This window comes from Podarcis tiliguerta, assembly GCF_965153285.1.
Source record: "Podarcis tiliguerta genome assembly, chromosome: 8".
Taxonomy (NCBI): Eukaryota; Metazoa; Chordata; class Lepidosauria; order Squamata; family Lacertidae; genus Podarcis; species Podarcis tiliguerta.
Genome location: NC_139541.1, coordinates 64,542,488 through 64,569,706, shown reverse-complemented (window position 1 = coordinate 64,569,706; position 27,219 = coordinate 64,542,488). Strand labels below are relative to the sequence as shown.

Below are 27,219 nucleotides of genomic sequence, written 5' to 3'. Positions count from 1 at the left end.
GCTTGATAATCTCACCTGCTCCTCTTGCCAGCCTCAGAGGCCAAGATGAGTCTGAAGCCAGAGCTACAGAAGCAGGCTGTACTCTGAGCTTGGATAACCTATCAGCCACAGAAGCAGAGCAGGCTCAGAGCTAAAGGAGGGAGGTGGAAGCTTGCATCCACAACTGAGGGGCACTCCAACATCAGAGCACCAGCTGGGTTCAGAGGCAACTCAAACTTCTCTGCCTGCCTGCGCCAGCTCTGAGTTATTGGGGAAGGACTTATTTTCTACCCTCCTCCCAGTTCTAAAGTTACAGCTCGGAAGGGGATGAGTTATTTATTGCTTTCACTTCATTCTGCATATGAGAAAAAGGAGAGAATATCAGGAAGAATCTTCCAATTTCTTTTAAATACTCTGAGTGTATCCAGGTCTTTTCCAAAGTGGTACATTCTTGAGCTACATCCTTGCATTAATACATTATATTATTAATCAGAGATTGGAGTTATTTGTTAAATCTGTGAATTTAGCTTGGATCTAGGAACCATAGAATTGTAGAATGCTTTTCATTAGTAAAAAAATTAATAATAGTTTCCATATCAATCTGTGAGGAATACTTTTAAACATTACAATAACCCATGATGCTTGTGGTATTAGATATACTGAACACTTCTTTTGTTTCCCAATTATGATAGACTCTGCACAGTATTAGAAACTGAGATACGAAAGCTAGGAACTAAATGACACCTTAAACCTAGGTTATGGGCACAAGAACAGAATGTCTAGGCACACATTTTTATAACAAGAATACAAAGCTGAAAATAAATGAACTGCACCTAAATAATCTTATGTTCATTTTTCACATGGTCTAGTCCTTCCCTTGCCCACCCCCTAATATTCTTAAGAAGTCTCTTCTCTAGTCTTCAGAGAGCGGCTGGAAGTGGGGAGGCAGAGAAAGGTCCCCCTTTCCTTCCACTCTGCAGTTTTAATCTGAAATCTTAGGCGCAGTATTGCGTCCAGAGCTCAGAAACTGCTCACATTAATGAAATTCCCTGTTGCAAATGTGCCTAGAACAATGGGAGTTTCGGACACTAACTCTGCAACCAGCCCATGGAGATGCAATACTTTTGGCAGGAGTCTCTGGTTTTCCTGTATACCTTAAAGAAGTATATCAAATTTGTGACCTAGTGTGTCACAAATAGATCACTGTCAGCACAGCTGCGCACCAGCATGAAAGCTATTTCCTTTGGAATAGGGATAGGCAGAAGACTGTGCAACAGTTATGCACATAATGTATACATATGTGTAAAATAAGTGAGGGTCACTGTCTTTTTTACATCTATATTCTTCTTTTCCTACAAGAAGCTTAAGAAAATGTACATTATTCTGGCCCTATGTTTTATCCCCACAACCCCATGAGGTAAGTTAGGCTGAGAGAGAGTGATGGCTAAAGGTGAGCTTCATGGCTGAGTAGGGCTATGAACTTGGGCTTCCCCAATCTGCTTAACACTCCACCTATTAAAAGAACAGGAACCTGTGGCCATCCAAATGTCGCTGAACTACAACTCCCAACATCTGTGACCATTGGCCACAGATGGCTGGCTGAGACTGATGGGAGTTGCAAGTTCAGATACTTTTACAGACTCATAGGTTCCCCGCCTCTGCACAAGAGAATAGGCTGCTATTATCTACCTAGGATATTTAAATTCTACCTAGGATATTTAAATTCTTTCCTCAAGCCAGTTTTCTCAACGTGCAACAAGAAACAAATATCTCATTGTGTGATTTTTAAAAACAGCTGGCAATAAGTGTTTATGTATTATGAGCTTGTTCTGTATTATATTATATTGGATAAAACAAAGCAGTCAAAATCATATTCTCTTGTTTCTGATGTATATGGTGACTTTAAACACCCTAAGAAGCTATTAGCTGTTTAACATTGCCATTATTATCTAACAACCCTTTCAACTGAGTAGTTAAGCATATCTAGAATGGAAAAAGTGCTTCTGATAGCACTCTGTGATCCTGCCAAAGCCCTGGTCTTGCTGTGGAATGACAAGATGCTGAGTACAACCAATACAATTGCTCTGAAGCACCCTCTCCAATACAGGAAAAAAATGTTTTAGCCCTATAGTATACTGGGGATCTGCATTCTATGAAACCGGCTGGAAGACAGCAGGAAAACAGGTGACAAAAGTCCTGCTGTGAAGCTGGCTGAACGTGAATTGTGCCTATTTGATGGTGAAAGCAGCAAAAAGGAAATATTTTGATACCTCCATCACATCCTCAATGAATCATCCAGCAGAGCTCGTCAGGTCCATGAATTGTTGACATGTGTATCAGTGGGCAATGTCCAGGGCACCTCAGAGACCTGCTGCGATTTGCTTGCTAGCCACTCTGGAGACAAATTTGTCTACCTCCATAGCAGACTTGACACCACAGTTGGCACAGCTCCAATTAAGCAATTCTGCTACCTAGCAGAGTTCAAAATGCATGTACATGCAAGGCCCTATACAGCTTGTTATCAGGTTACTTGAGAGACCATGTTACCACCTTACATACTCAGTACATTCTGCCAGAGAGTCTCTCATTGAAATCCCTAAAATATCAGACACCTGCTGTACAGCAACTTAGAGCAGGGTTTTCTGTGGGGCTGCCTGTGTTTCGAGATATGTTTCGAGATCCGTGTTCAGATGCTCACTATTTGTAGGTCCAGTTTTTGGAAACAGTTGAAGAATTTAGGGGGAAATTAGTCCACATTTCAATTAAAAATAATTTCCAAAGTTCATATCAAGAATAAAAACAAGAATATCCAACAACAAACAAAACAGGATAGATGGCATTAATGCAGGGAAAATTAGGACCAACAATAATACCTGAAATAAACAAAGACCAATTTTGTTGTCTTGTGGTGTGCAAATTGATGTATTCAGCGATTTAAGTCGTTCAGTCCTCAACTCACATTTACATTATCAATGTAATGACTCAATTCAGAATAGGTTATAATTTACTCAGACTAATCTGTAAATTTCCATGTTCAATTTGAACTTCTGAAGTCTGGTCCCCTTTCTTTCATCAGTCAAACCACACAGTCCTCCCCACCTCACCTTATAAACGGGCTTATTTTCTCTTTGTTCTTGCCATTAATATTGGATTTCCCTCTTCCTTTTGTCCAGAACTTCTTTTCCAATAGATATCCAGCTGATAAAGATTTCCCCAATGTATCCCTGGTCCCAAGCAGCTGCCCGATTAAGCTTCTGTTTCATTTTGTATTAAAAACACTCAACTGGGAAATACTTAATATCCCTGATTCCATTTAGGAGAACCTCCAACGCAGATGTTGCTAGGAAGGCAGCAGGGGGGCATATGCTATGAAAACCTGGGCCAGTTTTAAAGCAATCTTTTGATTTCCCCCTTCTCTCTGTTGTGCTAAATACAGGCTTCTTTTAGAACTCTCAGACACAGGACAATCAGTCTGCAATTTTCAGTTTTCATTTTCAAAGACAGCCTGTGTGTATGTTTACTTAGAAGTAAATCCCACTGTGTACAGTAAGGTTCACTCCCAAATAACTGTTCAGTCTTACTGCAGCTTAAATGATTCCCAAGATGCTAATTCAAACAGGAAACTATATTAAGTAAAAGATAAAACCATCACAATACAGTGGTACCTCTGGATACGAACAGGATCCATTCCGGAAGCAAACGTAACTAGCGGCGGCACGTCTGCGCACGCACGCGTCACTTTTCGCCGCTTCTGCGCATGTGTGTGGCGTCATTTTGAGTGTCTGCACATGCGCAAGCAGCGAAAGCCGGAAGTAACACATTACTTCTGGGTTGCCACGGAGCGCAACTCAAACACGCTCAACCCGAAGCGCATTCAACCCGAGGTATGACTGTATAGCTAATGTCAAAAACAAAGTAGAAAAGGGGTGGGTTATACAATGGAAACACTGACTGGGCAAGATCCACAATAGCGTTAAGCATGCATCTGTTCATGCCACAGAGCTTCTCCTCTCCCCTGTACCCCCAAAATCTACTTCAGGAGTCAGTGAAATTTCCAGAGCAGAATGGAGGGGTGCAGGGACTAGAGTGGGGAAAAGAGAAACAAAAGGTTTCACTTGTGCAAGCAGATTTCCATTGCAGAAATGAGTGAACATCACTGAATGTCATCCACTATGGCCAAGTTCAGATATCATTTTCTGTATTTTGATGGAACTATTAGGAATAATCAGTGTTCCCAGATTTAAGCTACTGTTTCATGTTAAGTGTCTTAGGTTTCAACCCACTTCTCAATGAAATTCAGGACAAAACTGACTGATTTTAGCTGATCTTATTTACCTTTCGTAGGGCAAAACTAGCATTATATGGAAGACCAGTGTAAAATTCACTTTATTTTACTTCATTATGTTTTATGATTAGCACCCAAAGGAGGTTATGATTTGGTCAGAGAAGTGCTGAAGGGGATTTTTTTCTGATCACAGTCAATCTCCCAACCTGCTTTTCCACCTGCAGAGAAAAAGATACCATCTTGCTCCCATTGCAATGGAAAAGCAGTTGAGAGGCAATTTTGTCTGGTCTGGAAAAAGCAACCCGCAACCATTTCACTGTTTGTGTGATCAAATATGTAGCCTCCCACAAATGTGGTTTTTTTCCTGTTAAAGTGTCAGGAAACTTTTGTATTATTTTACTTCACAAAATTCACAATAATAAGTCATTTGCTTCATGCCCTCAATGCACTTTTTAAAAAATTGCTGTTTGCAATTAGAGAGGCATAACAAAGTCCATGGTTTAGAAATATCTTTCTTAGAGTTCTACAGAATTCTTCACCAGGCTGTTAGAAACTCAGATATATAAGCTAGGCACCAAATGGTGCCTTAAATATATGATCTGTCACCACAACAGAATGTCTATTTGCCATGGAGTTGAACTAGATAACCCTCAGGGTTATCTTCCAATGCTATGATTCTACAATCTCAAATGCATTGCTTGACTGTAGCTTGCTCTTACAATAATTCACTTGTCCCAGTATGCTGCAAGCAGAAAAAACAGAAATGGAAGTGGTATTAACAATGGACTAAGGCAGAGGTTTTTAAACTATGGGTGCCAACCTAGCACCCAGAAAACTCCATGTAGTTGCAAATGGACCTTCTCCAGTAGCAAAACATGCCTGATACCTGGGGAATTTCAAACAATGGTCTTGATGTTATGATGAAGAGTTATGAAGGATTTGAAAGCTTACTCACTATTTTCTGACATTCTGGTTGGACCTAATAGGTAATGCCTCACAATGGATTCTGCAATACTTCCTAATCAACACGGCTTCCTTTGCTTTGATCTATCTAAGACTCTAAACAAACAACGCATTAGCCTCCAAACAAGTATTCATCTTCAATTTGCACCCAATAAGTTACATCCAGATCCAAAATAATTCTGATTGTTAAAGGCATAATTCCAAACATATTACCTATTAGCTTCAGCATGTAGATGTAGCTTACAGCAGAACCAACAAGACAATTTTGTAAAAATCCACATTCAGAGTATAAAGGAATAAAAAGCCACACAAATCCGCTTTTCTGCAAACACTGTTGATATCATTGTTAGAGTTAAAACCACAGTGATGAAGCCCCTTTAAACAAATCCAGCATAAAAATGCAGCGCGGGACCAAAAAGCTGGCTATGATCATACTCTGTGCTAGCCAGAAAATGCCTGGTTTCTGCTGATGTAATCAAAACCTTCTTAAAGCCACCCTTTCTGTATTTCCTCAAAAGCAAATTAAAACAAATTTATTTGGTATACTATCATAAGAACTAAGGGATCAGAAGCACTTTCATGAAAAACCCACTTTTTTAAAGTAAACAATTATACCTGATTAGTGAAGTAGGTATATTTCTTATGTGCTAGGTGATTATAACATCACAAACCTATCAATTGTTCATAAGATAAGCAGTAACCAAAGTCTACAGTCCTTGCTCTTTCACATTGTGAGCTTAAGTAGCAGTAAGGAGCTATCCGGCAAGCTGCATTAAGTAAGCCTGCAATCCTGAAGTGTAAATCCCACCAAACTTAGTAGGTCAAGCTACAAGACTCACAACCTGATCCTATGTTTACTCAGCAATAAGTTCAATGGAGTTTGTTCCCAAGTAAACATACATATGATGGCAGCCTTGTTTTTATCAGTTTTACTAGATAAGAAACAGAGAAAAGCAGACTTGATGCTACAAGTCGTTTGAAATATCAGAATGAAGCTGATTTCAGAAGCACATGCCTAGCTTTGGCTCACAATACATCATGGCTGGGATCCAAACAGCTACCTGAGGTGAACCCTATGAGTTGTCTGCCCAGTAGTTCCCCAGTACTTTTTCTTCTTTCAACACCAGACCTATAATTTTTTTCTCCAAAGTTTGTAGTATCAGAGTGAAGCCAAACATTGATTTTAGTTTTATAAATCTGTCATTTTATCAGAGAAAATCACAAGATAGAAAAAAGTTAGTATTATCAATAGTTTTAACATTTACAGTGCATTTCTATACATGCCTATGTAGAAAGAAGTCCCATTTCAACGGCTCCTACTCCCAGGAAACCTTGTATAGACTTGCAGTCTTACTACAGCAGACTGCAGTCTTCATGTAGCAGAATGATGCAAGAAAACAGGATGTAAAAAATACACTTGACCTTCGTAACACTGTACATAGAACACACCCATTTCTGGTGAAGCAGCACAGTTACTCACAGAAGGAGCGTGTTACCAATATAGAGATTTGCTACTGCATAATAAGCAACAGGAGAAATCACTCCCAGAAAGGGACATGGGGCAATATTAGCAAGGAAAGGGCATTTCAGTGAACAATTGCATTCACCTTTCTGTCACTTGGACTACTAAGGATGAATTATATTGCCACCAAATTTCTATATGAAAATCACTTCCATGTGCCAATATACATCACCGAGAGCAAGATTACACAAACATGGAAAATCTTCACACACTAGGACCTACAGGGATATGACTTTAATGTAGACAGATGAATGAATTGGGATAAAGGTGCCAGAGCATACAAAGTTACCCAGTGCATTCCTCAGAGGGTTGAAATAAATGTCTTTCCACAATCCCAGATATATTATGACAGAGGTGTGAAGTTTCAGATGCCCGGGGGGGGGGGGGGATTGATGCAACCCTCCAAGCTTCTCCATCCAGCCTTCAGGAGCCAGGCTGGAATGTTCCTTAACTATGATAATACTTGTTCGCCTTGATGGAGTTGGGATATACAGTATTTGTGTGTGTACAGAAACTTTTAACTTTTGTGTGACTGGATGTAACTTACTATGCAAAAGGCAAAGAGTTACATCCTACCTACTTTTCCCTCTGGCAAATGTCAGTGCTCCCTATCAAAGGTTTCCCACGCAAGATAGCAGGCCTTGAGCTGAGAAAGGTTCCTCACTTCTGTATAAGGTTTTTAATATTAGACATACTTGGAGTCTACATGTTAAAATCAAAGGATCTAAGTTAACATTTCAATGGGTCTACCATGAGTATAACTTAGATTACTGTATCCTGCATCTCTTAAAATGGAATAAAAAATGTCATCATAGAATCATAGCACTGTAGACTTGGAATGGACTCTGACAATCATCTAGTCCAACCCCTGCAAAATGCAGGAATAGCAGCTAAAGAATCCCTGACAGATGCCCATTCAACCTCTGCTTAAAATCAAAACTTAAAAGCTATACTTATTCTCATTCATTGCTGTAACATATACAAATCAAAATTATTCACTCAAAAAAATTGATTCATTCTATTAAAACAAATAAGATAGAAAGCCAAGTAATGAGGTCAATGCAGAATTCTAATCCTCACTGAGAGACAGGTACAACAAGGAAATCCACAACAGAAGTTGAGATGAGACACCATTCGTGGTCATTAATTAGAGCAAATCCACATCCTTTATTAAAATAACCCTAAGATTTTCTGTTTGGGTGAATATTTTGTAAGTCTGCACAGGGTTGCTGCTATGTCAGTACTTGTGCCAGTGTAAATACCTGGCATCCTGTGGCTTGTACTTTGGACTACCACCCTCCTGTAAGGGCTCCACTTGTCCCACATCTGTTATGACTTAGGAAACTTTCACATTCCAACGTATTGTCAGGAAAACACACAAGTGAAATAAACTCCCTATTCTTCTCTCCAAGTGATGACAAGCTTAATTGATACTTTAAGTTAAAACTGTTTCCATAAGGGAAACAATTAGATATTGGTAACATACATTTTCTGTGACTTTAATTGTTTGTGCTGCCTCACCAGAAATGAATTCAAACTGGTTTTGGATTATTTATCGACCAGCCCTAGATATCATGGTCAATGATATTGAAAGTCAAAGAGAAATTGAAGAGAATCAGCAGGGTCACACTCACACTATTTCTCTCCTAACACAGGTCATCAAGCAGGGTGATCACAGTTTTACTGTCCTGAGGTGGTGGGCCAACATAAAATTGATAACTTGCAACACTGCATTCAGTGAGCCTGAGCATATCCAATTTTTGCTTTGAACAGCAGACCTTAGGAAGAGGTTATAAAACACTAAACTAAATAAAAAAAAGCATAGATTATTTAGAAACAAATTCCATTCCACTCAATGGCACACTGCACAGTAATGTGTTTGGAATGGAAATGCCAGATTCAAGATTATTGCTCTCCTAGTCTGTCATGGTCACTGCGAATGAGGATGCAGAGGAGAAAATGACACACCAGTGAATATAGCACCAACTTTTCAGATGATTTGTGTTTTGTGTAAAAACATTTTCCCTAACCTGCTATATTTTAAGTTTATTTCCTCTGCTTTAAGCAGTAAATCATTTCTACTTTGCAAGAAGAGTTAACTCGCAAACCATAAAGAACACTACAGACCTAAATACTTTCAGAAAATTAATACTTTGAACACTAATTTCCAAAAGGTAAAATAAGATCTATTTTGCCGAAGCAAAAACACGTGCGACCATGTTAGCAGAAATAATATAAGCAAAGAGACAGGAGACCATATCAGTACAGCACACAGGGAAAATGTGTGACTGATATGAATGAAACTGATAATATTGAACCATGTAAGAACTGTATCATTAAAAAGAGGCTAAGGAGCAGTGTTAGAAACTGAGATATGAAAGCTAGGAGCTAAATGGCACCTTAAATCTAGATTATGGGTGCAACAACGAAATGTCAAGGCACACTTTTTATAACAGGAATACAAAGCTGAAAATGAGTGAACAGCACCTAAAATCTTATGTTCATTTTTCACATGGTCTGCCCACCCCACTAATATTCTTAAGTCACTTCTCCAGTCTTCAGAGATTAGCTGGAAGTGGGGAGGCAGAAAAAGTGCTTTCCTTCCACTCTGCAGTTTTAATCTGAAATCTTAGGTGCAGTACAGCGCCCAGAGCTCAGAAACTGCTCATGCTAAGGAAATTCCTTCTTGCAAAATGCGCCTAGAACAATGGGAGTTTCGAACACTGCTAAGGAGTAAACCCTACACAAATCCAAAGTGGAGTCCCTAAAATGGTTGGATGGTGCCAGTGTTCAAAATTAGCCTGGCTATTGACCACATGTGACCAAGCAAAGATGCCTGGGGGTCAGCTGTCTATCTAATAAGCCCATCAAAAGTAGTAGCCTGCCCTGCCCTGCTCAAGACCATTAATCTATGGTAGGTTGGCTGCACTGAATTTTCTGCATTTGCCTTCATGTACAGTCATACTGAATGTTACGTTTCCTTCAGGTTGAGCATTTTCAGGTTGCGTCCCATGGCGACCTGGAAGTACCGGAAAGGGTTACTTCCGGGTTTCGCCGCTCGCCCGCAAAATGATGTCACGCGCATGTGCAGAAGCAGTGAATCCCGACCCGCGCATGCCCAGATGCGGGTTGCGTTCCTTTCAGGTTGTGAATGGGCCTCCGGCTCGGATCCTGTTCGCAACCAGAGGTACCACTGTAATTCCTTCTAGCCCATGGCTACCAGGCTGATTTCTATCCTAACCCAACCCTTCTGAATGCAAGGTTAAACTTGACAGTCTCAGGTTTTCAAGTAAATGGTAGAGTGCAGCCTGCTCATACACTTCTAAGAACAGAAGTTTGGGTTTATCCTACGAATACCAAACACAACAAGACTGCCTATGTGGATGTTACTATCATGGGGATTTACTGTGCCATAGGCAGACACTTAAGAGGAAAAACTTTGCTCTTTTACCTCCTCACGTGAGCAAAATTTGGCTAAGCAGTAGTGCCACTGCACCATAAATGCCAGTACATCCATGGTAGACTTCCAACTTTCTCTTAAAAACAACTTGCACAACTGTGATTCCATGCACTAGTAACAGAGCACAGATTATACAGCAAAGCAAGAAGGAATTAAACGTATGCAAATCAGCACCCAATAATTTCTAGGGTAACTCTTTTCCTACTATATCAATAACACAAAAGTTATCACATGCTCATCATTGGAAAGTTTGGCTGCTGCTTGAGTTAGAAAAACTAAGATGGATCCTACAGCCAAATCATGTATACTTTAAAACCGGTATTTTCTGCTTCTTGTGACACAGGCAACCTAATAAAAGATTTTCCTTGCATTCATAAGAATTAATTCACGTGCTGAACCTACAAGAAGCCCTTTCAATTAATGTCAGCAATATCACATTGCTCTGATTTCCCAACAACAGATGGGGAAAACTATCCATCATAGCATGTGGGAGGGCAAGTACAAAACTTCACAAGATGAAAGAGATGCACATTTACCAGCACAGATGCTTTCCCTATGAACACACAAATGAAGATAGATACACTAATGATATGGTCTTTTTTCTCAGCCCATTTTTTTTTAAGTTGCCTATCAAAACAAATACAACAGCACTTCCTAGACAGTGTATTTGTGGCCAGATAAGATGACAGATAAAATGATTATAATAGTTACAGATTTCACAAAGCCCTGCTTATGAGAATTCCAAAATTTTACTAATGCTTCTTCCTACCCCCAGAACTAGCAAAACCTACCCAAAAACTAAACAGCTCCTTTAAATGAGAACTAGAACATCATGAGTTAATATCTGGAAGTTTAATGTGGAACTACTGCTCACAAGATTAAACAGGACAAGCATTAACAACTAATATTATTATCTGGATTAACTACAAGCCATGAACATTCCAATCTAATCCATTTGATAAACAAAGCCAAATCTGTCTGCACTTCAGTGTACTACTCTCTGAAAAGTTTTATAATCTCATCCCCTACTACAACAGTGGTTTCCAAACTGTCGTCTTTCAGGGACTCTTTTCCACGCTGGCTCATCTGCCAAGGAACCCCTGAATGATTATTCTGTGAAACAACTATGTTGCAAAAGATTTTGGATATGATCAGATTCTAGCACACACATTCACTTTATGCAGGACACTGGCCAGACAAGTTAAGACTCACCACTACTCCTCATGAACCAAGTGTGTGACCTAAACATACCCAATACAGTACTTATCTCACTGAAGAACTCCAATAGACTTACATAAGTTTGAAAATCTTAAACCAACAATATCTACACAGTGGGTTGTAGCCATAACTAATCCTATTCAGAGTACACCCATTAAAATTGTACTGGGCATGACTACGTTAGGCCCATTAATTTCAACAGATGTAGAACTTAGCTCAAGAGGAAAATGTGAACAAATGCACAGTTATTTTATTGTATTGTATTATGTTTGCACGTTGTTGGAAAAATTAAATAAAAACATTTCTTTTTTAAAAAACTTAATTGGATTAGGTGGGGTGGTTGCTATTCCATGTTATTTTGAAAAATCAATGAAATATATTTAAAATATACTCCATTGAGTACCTTAGTTAAACTAACTTACCAGACTTTTAGAAGAGCTTTAACTCTGTCATTGATTAAGTTAACTATTATTTACTGGATGGTTTCTTAAGCTTTGTCTTATGCTTTTTGCAGCTGTGTTACTTATTTTATTGTTTTAATAATGTAGTTTAATGTTTTGATTCTGTTGGATTTTGTAAGTAATATTGAGCACCTCTCTAAAGAGAAGAGAAGTGGGATAAAATGTTTAATAGATGTGATGTCAATCAAAGTGCATACAACAAATTGCTATAAGGAAATCTGCTTATTCTGTGTTTTACAAACAAGTACATAATTTGGAAGAAATGTTTGTGACAATACTGAAAGTACTGCATCCATTCACAAACAGGAAGATTTTCTGTGTATAGTTACATATACTCTTCACTGAACTATAGCCTTTTTAGATTACTGCTTGTTGAATGTTGCTGTGGTGTCTTAGAAGTAATGAAATTCCAGCAGGGCAAATCAAAATGGCAAAATTCAATGCCACATTCAATGTCACATTCATTTATTTCAAGTAAGACTGAAGATCACTTCACTCTGTTATACAGAGCAGCAAACAGAAAACATCAAGGGACACAGCAACAAAAACATAGTATCAAATAATACTTGAATACAAGGGGTTTAAACTGTGAACAAGTAAGTTATCTTGCTGATGGTTCGAAAACTATAGGAGTCATTTTCCATTACACAATAAGCCACAATTACAGTTCATGAGAGAATTTATCTGACAACTACCTTCCATAACTAAGCCTTTGAAAATGCACTTGCAGTTTGCGGGGGAGGGTGACTTTTCAAATGAGATAAATTCACACGGGACTATACGCAATGATCATCCACATAACTATATATTTTGGCTTATATCTAACAAGAGTCCTACAGCCATGCTGGTATGTTTTTATCACATAAAAGAGTTTAAACTTCATAGCTGAGCACTTTTTAAGTAAGACATTTCCACAACCAAGGATGTTGTTTTGAATGATTGGATTATCCATGACAAATAGGCACAAATGATTTAAAGTTTGACATCATAAGGGATAAAGTTGTCCTCAGCAATGCCAGGTGGCCTACTGGGCACTACTGCTCAGATTAGATAGTGAACTTCTATCCTCCAATATCACTAAGCGCTCCTCAAGCTGTTCATACAGAAAACCTAACTATTTACAACCCACCACACTAGTCATTTCTGGGTGCATAACTCCATCAGCTCAACAGAGATTTGGTAGAAAGCATGCTGTGGGAAGTTTGGCTACATACAATCCTCCGGACTGAGAAAATGATTAAGCTGATATTGAAGCGTAAAGCAGTAGGCATGTCACCAAGAACTGACGTGACAGCTCAGCCCTTTTGCACATTGCCCCAGTGTCTATTTTCAGCCATTCAAAATTTAGTGTACATTATAATAATTTATTTGAAGTTTTCAAGCATCTTCATCCATCAGTTTCAACCCCCAAAATCTACTATCAGTCACCTCAGACTGCTTTATAGTCAGATCAGCCAAAGAATGAATGTAGAAAATCTAGTGCCTTAGCAAGGAAACTAACACTTCATTACCCTGTTGGTTTACTCAATGAAGCAATAAAACACAGCATCGTATAACTAATAGATTGAGTTAAAAGATTCAGTTACAGGAAGCCACATATAGCTTGATTTGTACAGTCCAGGTCTCTTTGAGATTGATAAAATGAGTAAGTCTGCAACAAATAAATATGAAATTTAAGGCCCAATATATTTTGACTGTTTACAAAAGGCAAATGAACTGCTTCAATGCATTCAGCAGCTGGAATTCTCTTATTAACACAGGATTACATCATTAAACAAAACTCTGACAGCTGGTACAACTGATAAAGCTGCCAGTGGACTCAAGATAAAGTGGATATTGCTAAAACCCTGAATACTAGATTCCTAGGAGAGAAATTGTATCTGAAAAACCTTTTCTCCACACACCTTTATTTTACAACTTGATACTGCAATATTTCATCACAGTACGAATACATTTGTAATATACAGCCTTTACTACCAGCTTATACAGAAAACTTGAAGTGCAAAATATATCAGAAAGACTACAGATACATTAAGTTACAGTCTGAGCCCTCACACATGTAATCCTTATTACAGCATTCTGTAATATTAATTTTAATGCCATCCATGTTTACTATTTCCAGAACAGCAACTGTGTTAAGTCTATAGCAGCAAAAACAACAAAGATTTCTATGGTGTCTTAAGGACCTCATACTGCAATACAGGGGATGCTCGGGTTGCAAACATGATCCATGTGGGATGCACATTCGTAACCCGCAGCATTTGCAACCCGCAGCGCTGCATCTGCGCATGTGTGGGTTGCGATTTGGCGCTTCTGCGCATGCACGACCACTGAAACCCGGAAGTAACCAATTCCGGTACTTCCGGCTTTCAGCGGTCCATAACCTGAAAAAATGCAACCTGAAGCGTCTGTAACCCGAGGTATGACTGTATAAGCTTTTGTGGGCCAATACCCACTTCACCATATGCTATGTACACATCCATGTGCTGCTTGCTACATGGATGGAGTTAAAACTGCTGCATCAAATTTTGAATGAACATTTACTTGAAGCTTTTTTAAAATGTGGTTTGGGTATGTGCGGTCACAACTGGCCACATCGGCAGGCAGGGGCAGGAAGCTGTCACGTAGTTAAGTCTGGTGAGCTCTCTTAGCCACTTTAAAGGCAGCCCTGTGACTTACCGTATTTTTCGCACCATAGGACGCACCGGACCATAGGGCGCACCCAGTTTTTAGGGGGGGAAATCAAGAAGAAAAAATATTTTCCCCCCCCAGCCCCAAAGAGCAGCGTACAGGCGGCACACAACCTCTCCCTGCCAGAGGGGTTGCGCGCAGCTCTGGAAGAAGGGAAGGCAGCGAGCGGGATGGATCCCGCTCGCTGTTCTGGCTTTCCCTTTAACCCCGTGCAGCCTCTCTCTCCCGGGAGAGGCTGCGTGGGGATAAAGACTCCATAGCCCTGTGCAGCCTCTCCTTGCCGGAGGGGTTGCGCGCAGCTATGGAAGAAGGCAAGGCAGCGAGTGGGATCCATCCCGCTCGCTGTTCTGCCTTCCCCTTTAGCCCTGTGCAGCCTCTCCTGGGAGAGGCTGCGTGGGGCTAAAGACTCCATAGCCCCGTGCAGCCTCTCCTTGCCGGAGGGGTTGCGCGCGGCTATGGGAGAAGGCAAAGGCAGCTAGTGGGATGGATCCCGCTTGCTGTTCTGCCTTCCCCTTTAGCCCCGTGCAGCCTCTCCTGGGAGAGGCTGCGTGGGGCTAAAGACTCCATAGCCCTGTGCAGCCTCTCCTTGCCGGAGGGGTTGCGCGCGGCTATGGGAGAAGGCGAAGGCAGCGAGTGGGATCCATCCCGCTCGCTGTTCTGCCTTCCCCTTTAGCCCCACGCAGCCTCTCCCAGGAGAGGCTGCGTGGGACTAAAGACTCCATAGCCCCGTGCAGCCTCTCCTTGCCGGAGGGGTTGCGCGCGGCTATGGGAGAAGGCAAAGGCAGCGAGCGGGATCCATCCCGCTCGCTGTTTTGCCTTCCCCTTCAGCCCCGTGCAGCCTCTCCTTGCCGGAGGGGTTGCGCGCGGCTATGGGAGAAGGCAAAGGCAGCGAGTGGGATCCATCCCGCTCGCTGTTTTGCCTTCCCCTTCAGCCCCGTGCAGCCTCTCCTTGCCGGGAGAGGCTCCGTGGGGCTAAAGACTCCATAGCCCCGTGCAGCCTCTCCTTGCCGGAGGGGTTGCGCGCGGCTATGGGAGAAGGCAAAGGCAGCGAGTGGGATGGATCCCGCTCGCTGTTCTGCCTTCCCCTTTAGCCCCACGCAGCCTCTCCCAAGAGAGGCTGCGTGGGGCTAAAGACTCCATAGCCCCGTGCAGCCTCTCCTTGCCGGAGGGGTTGCGCGCGGCTATGGGAGAAGGCAAAGGCAGCGAGTGGGATGGATCCCGCTTGCTGTTCTGCCTTCCCCTTTAGCCCCGTGCAGCCTCTCCTGGGAGAGGCTGCGTGGGGCTAAAGACTCCATAGCCCTGTGCAGCCTCTCCTTGCCGGAGGGGTTGCACGCGGCTATGGGAGAAGGCGAAGGCAGCGAGTGGGATCCATCCCGCTCGCTGTTCTGCCTTCCCCTTTAGCCCCACGCAGCCTCTCCCAGGAGAGGCTGCGTGGGGCTAAAGACTCCATAGCCCCGTGCAGCCTCTCCTTGCCGGAGGGGTTGCGCGCGGCTATGGGAGAAGGCAAAGGCAGCGAGTGGGATCCATCCCGCTCGCTGTTCTGCCTTCCCCTTTAGCCCCGTGCAGCCTCTCCTTGCCGGAGGGGTTGCGCGCAGCTATGGAAGAAGGCAAGGCAGCGAGTGGGATGGATCCCGCTAGCTGTTCTGCCTTCCCCTTTAGCCCCGTGCAGCCTCTCCTGGGAGAGGCTGCGTGGGGCTAAAGACTCCATAGCCCTGTGCAGCCTCTCCTTGCCGGAGGGGTTGCGCGCAGCTATGGGAGAAGGCCAGGCAGCGAGCGGGATGGATCCCGCTCGCTGTTCTGCCTTCCCCTTTAACCCCGTGCAGCGCAGCCTGTCCTTGCCGGAGGGGTTGCGCAGGGCTAAAGAATCCATAGCCCCGTGCAGCCTCTCCTTGCGGAGGGCTTGCGCGCGGCTATGGCACAAGCCTGCATTCGCTCCATAGGACGCACACACATTTTCCCTCAATTTTTGGAGGGGAAAAACTGCGTCCAATAGAGCGAAAAATACGGTACTTTCAGGTCTATGGGACGCACTGGCAGGGTAAGGAGCACCTCCAAGTCCAACCTGCAGCATTCAGCCCTAGTTGTGAAGGCCAGGAGGAGATGAAGCAGTAAGGCCTCCTTACTTATCTCAAAGGGTGCAGATTAAGCAAAGTGGGTAGACAAAATACTACCTCTTGCCTTAGGCAGGGTTGGCTCACCCAGTTTATGTGCTGTTAGTATCCCACTCTCTTTGTTTCCTTCTGCAGACCTTTGGTGTTAAATGAATGAAATGTGACACAGTTCAACGAATATTTGTATCTTGCCTCTTTATTTCCCCGTATGGTCAAAATCTGTAGCTCCAAGTTACTACAGTTTCAAAGTTGGGGTAAATATCACAGTCTCATCTAAGAAAGACCCACCTATCCTCTTTCCCATGGTTGGGAAAAAAACCCCACAGGAAATAAACACATTACCCATCAAATATTGCAGCCAATTCAAATAAAAAATATCTCAAAGATTTCCCATAACCTTTATTTTAAATGTGAGAGGTAAAAATCATTGTGTGTCCATGAATAGTTTAGCTTTATATCACTTTTAAATTTCAAACTACTTCTGCTACCTACATAATATTCTTTGATGTTCACAGGAGCAAAAGCAAAAGAATATTCTGAACTGTATTTGGGAAGACGTGTATGAATGTGATCAAAACAAAACAAAAATGAGGAAGATTGAGTGCTCACAACTAACAGTATGTATTGTTTTTAAGGCAGCGACAACGTTCTCTGTAAGCTGGGCACACATGTGAACAGCATCTGCTAGCAACAACTGACTGCTCGGAATCCATCTCAATGTTACAAGCCATCCCCCTCTACCTGAGCTGCTTTGTTTCTCTCCCCTCCCCCTCCCTCCAACGCTTATACAACTGCGGAAGAAGGTCCTCTCTATCCCCCCCCACCCCAACCTGTCACTGCCATATCCTTCTGCCCACCATCATCCTCCTCCTTTCCTGTCATTACGACGACAAAAAAAATACAGAAAAATATAGAAGGTTAAAAAATGGGAGGAGGGAAGAAAGAGGGAAGAGAGATTTTAATTTAGCGCATCTATATTTCTCTCTCTCCGCCCACCCTGCAAGCAAATCTCCAGGAGGAGGAGGAGGAGGGAGAGCAGGACACTAAATGGATGCCATCCCCCCGATGCTAACCCGCCATCTCTCCTTTTAATTCCTTCCTCTCCCCGCCCCTCACAACCCTTCCCCACCAACAATCTAAGGCGATCTTCTTATGGAGTCACACAGCCTACCCATCCCATAATTCTCCCCATCCCCTGGCAGGGATGATGCGAGGCACACACACAAGCGCGCGCCCGCACACACAAGCGCGCGCACACACACACAACGCATACGGTTTTCAAGAGGCGCCGCTAGCGCTAAACGTGGTTTTTCTTCAGCGCCAGGCAGGGATCCAGCCGAGAGAGAGAGACCACCCCCTTTCCTTCCCTGCGCCACATCCCGATGCCCCCCGCCTGGCGCAACGCAGGAGGCTCCCGCTGCGCCTCACAGCCGCGCGACGCTACTACCCTTTTCCCCACCATGAGGCTCGCCTGAGGCAAAGGACGGCACATTTAAATGCGACCCAATTCCCGGGGGCCATAGAGCTCTCTCCCCCCTGAGCCTCCTCCCCCTCTGCGCTGCTGCCGCCGCCGCCGCCACTCGCCACCCCGCGCATTCCCCTCAGCGCTCGCCAACCGTCTCCCTCCACACAAACAAGATACACGCGTCCCTCTCTGAGGTAAAAGCGAAAAAAACAACGGCCGGGAGGCGCGCGCGCGCGCTGTGGAATCTCTCCCCCCTCCCCCGGCCCCCACTCCGCTGTTCTCCCCTTACCCCGCCGTTTATGGTCGCCTCACTTGCCTGCCTTCTTTCCCAGCGGCTGATGCTGGGCGCTGATAGTGCTTGCCGAAGGCGCCCAACGAAGGAGGAGAAAAGGAGGCGGGGGGAAGAGGGGCCCCAGGTCTGTCTCTCTCTCTCTCCTACAACCACCTCCCGCTCCCCCGCCCCATAACATAGTAGTAAGTTTCTATTGGCCGGGAGGGGAAGGCGGAGCCGCTTTGCTGCTCAGCGATTGGGGGAAGGGAGGGGAGAAGAGAGAGAGTGTGTGCGTGTGATTATTAAGGGGGGGGGAGAGAAATGGGGGCAGCGAGCTCGCCTGTCTGCCTGCCCGCGCGGCACGCGAAGGGGAGGAGGGTTTATTTGAGGGGGGGGGGGAGTAGTGGAAACGGAAGGTATAAAAGCGCGCGCACCAGATGGAGCAAGGTGGGGGGCGGGAGAGAAAGGTTGCGCGCGCACAAAACTGAGGGGTGCTTCTGTTGAGGCGGCTCGCCACCAAAAAGTGGGGGGGGGGGGGAAGAACCCGAATGAGACCAACGGCCATCTGGGTCAGTGTGAAGGGATGGTGCGCGCGCGCGCCCGCTCGCCGCCTCCTCTCGGTCCACCTCCTCACATAAAGAGGAAGGGGGGATGCGCGCGCGTTAAGAAATATTTCTTTCTTAAAAGGATTTTTTTTGGCCTCACACAACACCCCTTCTCTCACCAAGGGGTGCGCAGGTTTCATAAACAAAACGGCATCACACCGAAAATGTAATACGTTTTAGGAACCATAATACACACAGTACCACCCCCATTTGGATCAAAGCTGGCTGGAGAGAGGGGAAAGAGCATATGATAAGGAGGAGTATATGGTCGCCTGTACGCCTGGTCAATGGGAGCATGTCTGCACAATCTTAGAGCACCGCTGCTGGAACAGGGCAAGGAGCCCATCTGGTCCAGTTGCCAAGAGCCAGCAACCGGATGCCTCCAAGGGAGCAGCACACCTTCCCCATTGTTTGTGCCTGGCACCTGGTGTTCGCAGGAATAGCAGCTGTAGAAGGAGGAAAGGACAGAGGGCGAAGGAAGAGTGTGTGGAGTGGGGGCCTTTCCCCATCCTCTGGACCACCCGCCACCCCGGGGGGGAGGGGGACTCAACAAACCTGCTGCACTTGGAACTGGGTGCAAAGTGTTGCTGAATTGGACACAGCTGTGGGCAGGAAGTACCATCCGCCTTGGGCCTGTCCATATAAAGCAAGTCTAGCTTGAGACTAGGGTAATGTCCGTTGTTTCCAGGAACGCTTCTCAGTATGAGACTTTTGTGGGTGAGCTGAGAGTTTGCTGGGACCCTGGGTGAGGCTGAGGGGGAAAGTGTGTCCGAAGGGAAATGAATTTATATTGATTTATATATATTAGTATTTTTTGTATTAAGGTAATGTTTGTAACTGTATTTTTAATTTTTTTATTTAAGGTGTCTTAAACTCGGAGATATTTTTAATCTATTAAGCGGTATAAAAATTAAATAATCAATTGGTTTGCCTGCAGGCCCCAACTGATAAAAACTAGCATTATTCCTGCACACAAACACACTTCAAACAAACAAAAACTCCCATGCTACTTATTTTGGTTCGCTAGAGTATAGCTCTATAACAACTTCATACGGAAAGCAAAAGCACCAGTAGTATCCCTTTTTCTTTTTAAATCATGTGCATAATCAGTAACATGTTTTGCAACAGGCACCCTGCTTCTCAGTCTTTATTTTGGTGGAACACAGGTGGCTGGTACCCATGGGTCTGGTAGAGCAGCCTACCAAAGATAGAGCCAATGACAGCGACAGGCTAGAGGAGGGCTAGTTTGCCACTTCCCTGACCATCACTGGAGCTGTTTTTACACCCCTCCTGAATCCTGCACCAACTTCTCACCCTTACCTTCAAAACCCTACATGGCTTTGCTCTTATGCTCATCCACCTCCAGCACTCCCAGCTTCCAAAAGGTTTCCTTCCCCCTGAAACAACCCTGTCTTTTCTTCTATTATTATCATCAACAACAACAATATATTAATTGCCTTCTACACAATCATCTCAAGACAATGTACAATGAAATCAGATAAAAGCCGATACATTTAAAACAAGCTAAAACAATACAAAACAAACATGGCAAAGACCCATTTATCCAGTTGGGAAAGCCAGTTGGAACAAAAGTGTCTTAAATTGTTTCTGGAAAGTGCAGATAGAGGGGTCTGTCATTTCTCGATAGGAACAGGGGCAAGCCATAGAGTTACTGCAGAGCTGGTGTTTGAGATCTTTGGAACTTGCAGGATAATCTTCCTCACAGACCCCAGGGATCCACCGGACATAAAAAGAGCAAGGCAGTCTCTCATGTAACTTAGTCCTGAATTATCCAGGGCATGTTAGTTACCAACACACTGAACTTGGCCTGGTAGCAGATTGGCAATCAGTGCAAATCCTGATAGCAAGGTGTTATATGTGGGTGATAATTGCCTCCACAAGCAACCTAGCCACCACGTTCTGCACCAGCCACAGCCTCCAGAGACGAACCCCAAAGGTAGCCCCACAAACAGCACACTGCAGTTATCCAATCATGCCATTACCAATGGTCAAGCTTCCCCAAGCCAGGAACTTGATGTCCTTATACATGGAACTGTTCCCCATTGTGTGATCACCACTCTTACTTCGCCTAAATTCCTCTGCCAAATTCACCTTTTTCCAGGAAGCCTTTTGATCAATGCATTAACCTCTTGTGACTAAGCTAAAGTACTTATAATCACAATAATCACACATCTGCCCCGTTTACCCTTACCTCCATTTTTCACCCTTTATCTTTTCCCTGTGTCTATTTTTAGACGTGTTTACTTATTTTTAGTATTTTTACCCTGCTCCTTGGCTGAAGAAGGCTCCCAGAGCGGCTTAGAAAAATCATTAAAATAAGATAGTCTCTGCCCTCAGGCACACAATCTAAAAGGCACTACACAAAAGAAAGAGGCTGGGACATGGATGGGGGAAGCAAACCCAGGAACCAGATTGTAAACCCTTTGGGTGGAAACCTGTCAAACATGTACATTGTAAAAGCACCAGATGCATAGATTGCATTATATAAATTATAACGCTAATTTGTGAGAACTAAAGGCAGGGTCAAACTTTCTTTTTCCAGATCAACTCCTACCCCCAAACACTTTGGAGAGGGCCACAGCTGCCAGAGATTGAGATAAAGGATGCTTCATCCCTAAAGTGTTTGTGACTGGCAGGGATTATGACTACTTACGCATCAATGAAGAATACACAGATTTGCATAAACTTCGCATGTGCTAATTTGTATGCATAGGAGCAAATTTGGAAGTTCACCTCACCATTGTAGGAAAGACTGTGACCAGGTGACCAGGGTGTCTACAGGCAATCCGCGATTTGTGCAGGGGTTGCGTTCCAGATAATTCCACATGACTGTGAAGCGCACATAAGACCGCCCCGCCCCATTACCCCCCATTCTGCCCTCTTTTCCTGTCACTTCCAGGTCACCACAATCTGCGCATGGACAGTCATGCACCAATTGGACGTGTGTAAATCGGCCGTTGCCTGTACTTCATCTATTGTTCACATGCTGCCATTGATGGGCAACTTCAAGACCGATGCTCTCCCTTCTTATGATACTTTAAACCAACTTGGACAGACAGCCTTTCAGATAGAGCATTGTCCTCTGTGAAGTCAGGTCTTTGCCACCTTAGTGGCAATGGGGGAATAGGCACTGCTTCAGAGTAGGGGTGCTACCTTCTACTGCCTCCCTTTGCTCATCTCAGAGACTTCCCAGAGGCAGGCCACTATGGAAACGGAAGCGGTCTAAATGGAGATGGGCCTTTACTCTAATCAAACAGGACTCCTCTGACGTTACCAGAAACTTGACAGGTGACTGCTACTGCGTTTATTTTTTGTAAGAGGAGATACCTCCTTGACGTTTATTTGTAAGCTCCTTGAGGCAAGGACCTGTCTTCTTCTACAAAGCCATGCACATTGATACCACCACAATAATAGCAAGTAACAAAATCAGGAAGAATTGTCCCCTAACCGTATCTTTTAATAAATAATTAAAAACTGTCCAGCAGCATCTTACAGTATCATAAGAGACCATTTAGTTGGTTTCTAAGGTGCTACTGGACAGGTTTTTAATTTTTTTATTTATTTCTACTGCATCAGACCAACACGGCTGCCTACCTGAATCATATCTTTTAAGTTTGTCTTGTGCATATTTTTAAAACCTAACCCCTGAAGGAACACCAAATTGCTCAACTCAGTTCTGAAGAAGGAACTCGTAAGAAGAAGGAGCCTTTGAATGAGGAACAGTTCCTACCAAATCTTTGCTTTGAATGAAAGCATATATCCAGGGCAGAATCCTGGCAAGTAAAGGCCAGGGCAAGTGCTTAACAATTTGGGATTGTCCCTTATGTACACCTTATTTCCGCCTTACTTCAAACTACTACAGTACCACAATGTGAAGCAATTCTGCTACATCTGTTCGGTGGAGAAAAGTGAGATACAACATCTCAAAACCCTTACAGTGGTGCCTCGCAAGACGAAATTAATTCGTTCTGCGAGTTTTTTCATCTTGTGAATTTTTCGTCTTGCGAAGCACGGTTTCCCATAGGAAATGCATTGACGGTTTCCCATAGGAATGCATTGACGGTTTTAAGAAAAAGGCGCAAGACGTTTTCGTCTTGCGAAGCAAGCCCATAGGGAAATTCATCTTGCGAAGCAACTCAAAAAACAAAAAACTCTTTCGTCTTGCGAGTTTTTCGTCTTGCGAGGCATTCGTCTTGCGAGGTACCACTGTATTTCCGAAGAGTTGTGATGGCACATTAAAGAAGTGCATTCCCTTAAAACAAAAGGGTAGATCTAATGCCAGAGAAAGTCCATTCCAGAACTTGCCTGCCAAGTCATACTGCACTGTGGCCTTGTGCCTAACGTTTTAGGACAGTGTAGAAAAGCAGCGTCCAGTCCTTCCTCTCCTCTTCACTGACATTTACACCAGCGCCTGAACACCTCTTGCTTAAGCAGCATGCCCACAAGCACAGGTATTTAAAATGCACTCATGTAGGTTAACTATGGGACATGGGTGGCGCTGTGGGTTAAAACCAAAGAGCCTAGGACTTGCCGATCAGAAGGTCAGCGGTTCGAATCCCCGCGACGAGGTGAGCTCCCATTGCTGGGTCCCTGCTCCTGCCCACCTAGCAGTTTGAAAGCTCGTCAAAGTGCAAGTAGATAAATAGGTACCACTCCGGCGGGAAGGAAAACAGCGTTTCCGTGTGCTGCTCTGGTTTGCCAGAAGCAACTTAGTCATGCTGGCCACATGATCCGGAAGCTGTACGCTGGCTCCCTCGGCCAATAAAGTGAGATGAGCACTGCAACCCCAGAGTTGGCCACGACTGGACCTCATGGTCAGGGGTCCCTTTACCTTTAAACTAACTGTAACTCTTAATTTAGCGGGGATATTTTCCCCATGTGTAAGAAAAGAGCAAGCAACAAATGTGCTTTAAGGTAGAAGAGAAATTCATATTATCCATCAGATAATAACTAGTGGGTTAATGTTCTCCTTAAAAACCTGTTTGTGTGTTCTTCAGTGACTCTTCCCCAAAAAATCACCAGTGTGCTGATGTTGCCACTATACAGTATAGTATACTGTAATGGTTAGAGTGGCTGACTAGTGAGTCTAGTTATGGTTCAGAAAACCTGGGTTCAAATCCATGAAGCTCAGTTCCTAGATGTTATTGGGCTAGCAAACACTCTCTCAAGCCCAGGCTACTCTCTTATCAACTTACTGGAAGGTAGGGTGGGATAAATATACAATTGAATAAATACATTTGTCTGACCCAATATCTCCACCGGCCACATTTGCATTTAACACTAAACCAGACTATGACTTAGCACAAAAATGCTGTCTTCCCAGGGAGGACATCACAGCCACTTTGCTCCTCTCTGGTCCTTATAGCTCAGCAGGTTTGTTCTTGGCTATAAGCCTACTTGGTTAAGTAGGAAATAGGTTAGACCTGATCCTGGATTCAGACGACACACTAAGTAAGCCAAACCTTATGTCTATCTCATTTCTAAATGAAGACTTCCTAATAATTCATAGCTCAGGCTTTTAATCCAAGTGTGTGTAGAAATAAAAGCTCTGTAAGAGGCTGCTTCATTTAGCAGTACTTTTAAGCAGTCTGCAATATACACCTGCTATCAACAGAAATTGAGAAGCAGCCCTAAAGATAGATACTGGATTTAGCTGTGAAGGGAATTGTTTGTTTATTTTATTACATTTTATACATCACCATCTTTGAGTTCAAGGGTTGAGTGAGTGGACTGCAATCAAAGCATTTCAGACAAGGCCATTGCCAACAGCTAATGAAGCTTTCGGTTCTTCTTATTAAAATTATTGTTCCAAGCACAAAGATGTTCTCAAAACACTCTATAAGTGCCCTGATATTTTATGATATGGCAGTATATAAACATATATATATATATGTTTATATATATATATAAACATATATATATATATATATATAAATATATATAAATATATATATATATAAATATATATATATTTATATATATATATATATATAAATGAAGCAAGCAGAACTGCAACTAATCCACCTTAGCCAGTATGCAACTAATCCACTTCAGACTAAAAATCATAGTTTGCTGAAGAACTATGAGATTTACAACATTTTGTGTTAACTGCTATGTTTGTTTCCAGGGCACCAACTTGTGTTTTCCTTTATGATATTGAAGATAAATGTTTCTAAAAATTAAATAAAAGAGCAATGTCTGTAATCTTACTGTAAAGTTTAGGAAATACCGGTATTGTTTGACCAAAGTGAAACATGACAATATAGTCATATAGGGGACAGAATTGTACTCTTTCAGTAGGTTATCCTTGTAAAACATAATATATTCAAATTTAATTTATCTTGGTAGTGAGAAGATACTGCCAGTCTCAGCAGGATTAGGTATGTAAGGATTTTGGAGAGAAGTGGAAAATCTTTCTTTATAGTATTCATTTATTTAAAAGTATTTCTGGGCCACCTTTCAGGGAAAAGCCTCATGAAGGTAGATTCCTAAGTATAATTAGCTTAATACACAAAGCAAGATAATATATTCAAGTACACAGTATATTCAGATAATTTCCTCCAGCTATATGACCTTGCCATAGCACTGAGATCAACCTATGAGGTTTTGTTCTAAGTCCCCACTACCACCAGAAGCATGGGAAGTGACCATGAGGGACAGGGCCTTTTCGGTTATGGCACCAAGATTGTGGAATGCCCTTCTAAGACAAGAGTAGTCAACATGGGGCCTCCAGATGATGTAGGACTACAGTTCCCATCATCCCTCTTCATTGACCATGCTGGCTGGGGCTGATATAAATTGGAGCCCAAAAACATATGTAGAGCACCACATTAGCTACCCCTACTCTAAGGTAAGTCCATCTGAGCCTATCTTTGCTCTGTTTTTTTTCTGACAGGCGTCTAAAGTGCATCTCTTCCAAAAGGCAATTTTAGTATTTGGCTACTGCTGTTTTTAAGCGACCGATAGGTTGCTGAATTTATAATAATTTTTAAGTTTGCTATTTCCCCCTTTTTCATTATTTGTCACTGTAATTGCTTCAGCAGAAATATTGAAATAGAGTTTTAGTAGGAGTCACAGAGTATGGCTACAACTTTTGCCTATACTCTATTTTGGATTCCTAACAATTTAGCAAAGCCTCGCCACCAATAAATACAAATAACTGTATTGCCTTCTAATTATTGTGGGTTCCAAGAAGGAAAGGAAATCAAAATAGCCTCCTCCATTCAAACTCTGAAAAGTCACCCTTTTCACCTTCATTTGTGTGTCGTCAAAGCCAGCTGGCTGCAAATCTGCATTCAGGGAATTTCAAAACATTTTCTCTCCTCTCTTGGGGCTCATGGTACAGACAGCGCTGCAGGAGATGCAAGCTGGTCACAATAGACTGCTCCTGTGGCTAAAAGACACACAGATGCAACCCCCCACGTGCTAAAGGCCTTTTATGGAGAGAGGGAAAATGTTTCTGGTCATGCATATTAATAACGACGGCCTACTATAAAGATTTCCTAAAATAAAGACATTTGGCTATATTAAACAGATTCAGTGCTTGACAGTTTCTTGAATGGATACCATTTGAGGAGGCGTAGCTACTTGAATCCCAGTTTCTTTCAACTTGTCATCTAGCACAAAAACAAACATTGGTCATTAAGAGAGGGGTTGAAATGACATGATTAGAGCCGTGATTCCCTCCTAGGCTAACAGTTAAGAGGATAGAGAGGTGAAAGGATTATAGTGAAAGAAAGAGCAGTCAAGCAAAGAGATCGATTAAGTTTATTAGTTCAGAAAGAAACAATGAGCGAGAAAAGGGGCATGATACTACCGAGGGGGTTTTAAAGACAGGGAACATGGACAAGATCTAGGGCAGTGCTGCGGTGGGATAAATATTTCAGAGAATACAGATGTATACCTCCGAAGTTCAGAATTATTGTTTTAATCAGAATTTTGTTCTTATATTTATAAAGCGGCTTCTCTTTCATACCAGAGTTAACAGTTCGGGGGTAAAAATAGTGACAGCTGCTCAGTGCTTAGGCCACATTTTGCTTCACCAACATGTATAAGCTCAAAGAGACCTGAATATACCTCAGAGATATTAAGCACACATATACACACACATCCACCCTTCCCTCTAACAGACGTTTTGGTAACAATGAAAAAGCCCAAAGCAGAATGC

General features: G+C 43.0%; 1 protein-coding gene and 1 long non-coding RNA gene across 51 annotated transcripts in view; both read right to left on the bottom strand.

Annotated features, from left to right (window-relative positions):
* EPB41 (erythrocyte membrane protein band 4.1) overlaps positions 1 to 27,219 on the bottom strand; it is a 136,124-nt gene that overhangs the window by 75,164 nt on the left and 33,741 nt on the right. For 9 of the 50 annotated variants that reach the window (XM_083454829.1, XM_083454831.1, XM_083454830.1 and 6 more), the window contains exon 1: positions 18,445 to 18,600. The exons of 32 other annotated variants lie outside the window; for them this stretch is intronic. The gene's annotated coding sequence lies outside the window, so the exon portion shown is untranslated. Of the gene's footprint in view, positions 1 to 18,444; positions 18,614 to 27,219 lie in introns of those variants that run through there. 9 more of the 50 variants (XM_083454787.1, XM_083454788.1, XM_083454786.1 and 6 more) reach the window with 3 other exon arrangements.
* Positions 22,586 to 24,927, bottom strand: LOC310684887. Its single transcript, XR_014514930.1, has 3 exons — positions 23,896 to 24,927; positions 23,260 to 23,531; positions 22,586 to 22,983 (listed from the first exon to the last, which is right to left on the bottom strand). It is a non-coding gene; the product is annotated as an uncharacterized lncRNA (long non-coding RNA).